We start from the raw sequence: 4,991 nt of genomic DNA, 5'->3' as shown, positions 1-4,991 counted from the left end.
ATTATAATTATGAACCAAATTATCCAGAAGGGTACGACCCAAAATTACATAATTATGCAGAAGAAATGGAAAGAGAAATACAAATTGATGAAGAAGAACAATAAGAAGAGGAACCAACGACCCCTATTGGGATACATATATCTTGATAGTCATCAACAAGATCACATGAAGAACAACAACAACAAAGACAAGCTCGTGGTAAACGAGTCAATTTCCAAACTATCGGTTAGTTTTATAATTTTATTCTTCAAATTAATTAAATTTTAAATTATTTATTTATTTAATTATAGTTTTATAATTTTAAATTATTTATTTAGATGAAGATGAACCACTAAAACAACCTTTTCCGGCAATGCCACCTCCTAGTGGTAGAGCTGTTTCACATGTGTGGTCGTATTTCACAAAAGAACCAACCGAGAATCCAGATATTTTCTTATGCACTTGTCAAATTTGTGAAAGTCAAGGAGTAAAGCCCTTAGTTTCATACAGTTTCGCCAGAGGTAAATACTTTTTAAGTTTTTTATACATACATTATATATTCATATTTTATAAAAATTTATTTATTGTGTTTTGTGAATACGTGTTAGGTGGTGGTACGGGATCTTTTAACAAACATTTGGCAAAGAAGCATGGAATCACAAAAGAAACTCATGCAGCAAGCGGCAGCGGGACCACAAGTGGAACTGGAAGCCGACAGACACAGTGGGACATTCCCAGCACAGGTATGCCTTTTAGATATAATCGTAATGATATGATTGATGAATTTTCTAGGTATGTAATTTGTGATGAATTGCCTTTTAACCACGGTGAAAGTAGGGCATACGAGCGTTACGCTAGAAAAACTATGCAACCACAATATAGAGCAATCCCTAGGAGCACTCTTAAAAGACGCACAATTAAATTATATGAATCAATGCGCTATGAATTAGTTGAAATGTTTAAATCTTTTAATGGTAGGGTTAACATAACAACTGACATTTGGTCTGCTCCCCCACATTTAGAATCTTATATGTGTGTAACAGCACATTGGATAGATCAAAATTGGATTATTCAAAAAAGAATAATTGCTTTTGAGACAATGCCAGAAAGACATACCGGTGAAAACATAAAATATAGATTAGTAGAGATATGTAGAGAATGGAAATTATTAGATAAGATATTTTGTTGTTCAACTGATAATGCAACCGCGAACATTAAATGTCTAGAACTTTTGTATAACGAACCTGCATTTAGTTTTATCCTTGGGGGTAGCTTATTACACATACGTTGTTGTGCGCATATAGTTAACTTATCTTGCCAAGCTGGCATAAAACAATTAAGCGATTTATTAGAACCAATTAGGGATATAGTGAAGTGGCTTAGGATTGGAAAGATAAAGAGACGATACAAACAATTATGTGACCAATATCAACTTAAAAAAGTGTATTGGTCATTGGATACTCCTACACGTTGGGGCTCAACCAACGATTTATTAAGAAAGGCGATTGCTTATCGTCCAGTTATAACACAACTATATAGTGAGTGTACAGATAGTTACATAGCTGATGACACTTGGGAATTAGCTATAGGTGTACATAACATATTAGAAGCGTATGACCACGCGACTAAGATTTTTTCATATGTTTATGAACCGAACGTTCACTTAGTAATAAGTGAGTGTGTTACTATTTTTTATCATCTCCTTAAATATACGCATGATGATACTAAACCATATTTGAAGCCGATTTTTGCAGATATGATGGAAAAATGGAAGGCATATTTTACCGAATTTCCTTATATTTATGGAATCGCAACCATTTTGGACCCATGTTTTAAAACTGAGGTCCTTACTAAAGTAATAGGATTTTACTACCAATCGTTAGATCGCCCGCCTACTGATGTACATAATTATGTAGGAACATGTAAAAAATATTTAGCAGAACTCTATGATTATTACGCTAGTGTGTATAACCCAAAACGCGATACGTCTAGGCGTGCTAGCGTTTAATATAATGAGTCAAGATGATAGTTTTGTAGGATCATCTTCTTCCTCGACCTCATATTTAGAACTAGATAGTTATCTTAAACACCACTTTGAAGTAGACCAAGGTAGCTATAATATTTTACAGTGGTGGAAAGAAAAATCTGTAAAATTTCTCATTTTATCGAGAATTGCAAAGGATATCCTTGCAATTCCCGCGTCAACAATTGCGTCGGAGTCTGCTTTTAGTGCAGGTAGAAGAGTTTTGGACGAAAAGAGATCTCGTCTTGCTCCACAAAGTATTCAAATATGTGTTTGCAAGAAAGATTGGGATCAAGCGGAGATTCGAACACAAGGACTAAGGAATGATGATGATCAAGACGACGATGATGATCCATGGATGATGATGGATACATTTGCATCATCGTCAGGAGGAGAGTCAGCGGAAGCATCTAACCAACCACATGATGATGACGAAGACGAATAGGATCAATCCGACAATGATAAATCAACATTCAACAACTATAAATAAAAGGTATGACAAAGAACTACGTGGGCTTTGATTCCTTCGGGATACGTAGGCAGCTTAGTATTCCTTTGGGTACTAGGTTCAAGTCCATTTTCTCCCTTTTTTTTATTAATCATCTTTATCGACATTATCATTGATTTGTTTGTTATTGATTTATTTTTTTCATTCTTTTTAGTAAATATTTCAATAACGATGACAACTTGACATGCAATGAATTTCGCTAATAATCAAGTAATCATCAAAGGTACGTCCGCAATATTATAGTATTTTTTTATTATATAAATATTTAAAGAAAAAATAAAAATGGAACCGATGGTCCGACTCGCCCGTCCCGTGAGTTGGAACCGCCGGAACCGCCTCATGAACCGCCAAGGAACCGTTTGGAACCGCCCGGAACCGGAACCGGAACCGTTCGCGACAGGTTCCAAATGGAACCGGAACCGGAACGGAACCGGGTGGAACCGGAACCGGAACGGAACCGGGTGGAACCGGAACCGGAACGGAACCGGACCAACCCGGACCGTGTCCATGCCTACCTACTCTTGATATTCAAAAACTCATATATTCTTAATTTCATATGAATATTCCTTTTTGTTTCATTATATTTAGTGTAGGTCTTTTAGAGTATTATGTGTAACATGTTTGCTTATTTTCTTTTGTAGATACTTTATATTCTTCACCAAATGAGAGCTTTAGAACATGAAATGCTTGAGTACAAGTTGAAGAATTTTGTTTTTGTTTTGACTATTATTTTATAAAACATTGTTTTCATTTGTATGCGAAATTTGTCGAATTAGCTCTACTTAATTATACGAAAAACATATTTTGATTAATAGACATTAACATTTTAATATTTTCATTTATATTATTGTTAATAAGAATATAAAAATAGCATTACGAAATTTCATAGTGTAACTTAGGGGGCCTCGTAATTTAAAAGTGGATAACAGTGAAAGAAATAATTTGAGTTATATCCAAAAAATTTTTTAAAAAAAATTTATTAGGACACTAAATAAATCCATGTATCTATGACTATTACTAAAACTAAACACGGTTGACATCATCACTTCTTAAAATTGCTTATGTGCCACTTCCTCGTTAAAAATTTTCCCTGTAAAATTTAGTAGTGATGTTATTGCTATGATGATTATCTTTGAATTAGTACTTTCTTAAATTTGAGTATATTATTATTCTTATTAATTGTTTTTTTTAGTTTTAAGGTTAAATCGTATTTAATGTATTAGAAAACTATATATTATATTTCATTTATTTCAATTATTTATAAAATGTTTTCAATTTTATTTATTAAATGAATATTATTTAGTGTATTGGATATTTTAATATGGTTAAAAACATAATATACTTTTATTACGATTTGATTTTGTTATTTATACTCTAAGTTATTTAAATACAATGATTAATTCTAATATAATCTAGGTTGTGACTATCTTTATATGTCACTTATATTTTTTATGAGAAACAAAAAATTATTTTTGTCGTTTAAAGTAATAAAATCATTTTACATATTTCTATATACTATTTATATTTGATTATAAAGTGTGTTATTAATAGTAATAATATCTGATACTTTTATAAAGTAACGTAATAGTTATTTTTGTTAGCAAAAAATTGGTATGTTATTTTTTATTAAAAGAACTCATAATTTCGTATTGTGTTCAGGGTACAAATCATTTGCTATTTTACTCAAATAAAATAATAAAAGTATAAATATAATTATATTGCGCACAATGCAAAATATAATATAATATACGTAATATATACAATTATTCGGTTCTCCTACAACTTTAATATAAATAAAATATATAAACATGTTACAAAATTTGATAAAGACGTAGTCTCACGTGTACTATTTAGTTCTCCTATAAATTAAAATCCAATCCTTAAATATCGCCATCCATTTCATTTTATCGCCACTCCCTGAGGAAATTACGTATTTGCCCCTGTATAATTTTGCCATCGAACCTAAAATTTTCTATATATACCACATCCTCACTAAAATATTTCCTACCACACTTAAAAATCAACTTACAAAAGCAAATTGTTGGAGAAAAACCTAAGTTCAATCCGCAAACAATTAATCGAGGTAGTTTCTTTTCGAATGTAATTAATTTAAATTTGCAAACGAAAAAAAAATATAGGTTGAACCGCCCAGATCTGGGCGACTGAACCCCGGTTCAATCGCCCAGATCTAGGCGATTCATCTTCTATATATATATATATATATATATATATATATATATATATATATATATATATATATTTTCGTTTGTTTTTATATAATTATTATAAATTTTAATTATGTTATTGTTGTCATTATTATTATTATTATTATTATTATTATTATTATTATTATTATTATTATTATTATTATTATTAATTTTGCTATTGTTATTTTAATAATTTTATTATTATTGTTATTATTGTTGTGATTTTAATTGTTGTTATTATTAAATATATTTTTATGTTTTGATTTTAAATTTA

The 4,991-nt window shown here is 30.4% G+C and overlaps 1 long non-coding RNA gene across 1 annotated transcript; it reads left to right on the top strand.

Moving 5' to 3' along the window:
* Positions 1-2,604: 2,604 nt before the first annotated feature.
* LOC130814214 (uncharacterized) lies at positions 2,605-3,357 on the top strand. Its single transcript, XR_009042332.1, has 2 exons — positions 2,605-2,733; positions 3,152-3,357. It is a non-coding gene; the product is annotated as an uncharacterized LOC130814214 (long non-coding RNA).
* Positions 3,358-4,991: the final 1,634 nt, after the last annotated feature.

This window comes from Amaranthus tricolor, chromosome 5, assembly GCF_026212465.1.
Source record: "Amaranthus tricolor cultivar Red isolate AtriRed21 chromosome 5, ASM2621246v1, whole genome shotgun sequence".
NCBI lineage: Eukaryota > Viridiplantae > Streptophyta > Magnoliopsida > Caryophyllales > Amaranthaceae > Amaranthus > Amaranthus tricolor.
The sequence above is the reverse complement of the archived record's forward strand: the minus strand, read 5'-3'. Positions and strand labels throughout refer to the sequence as shown.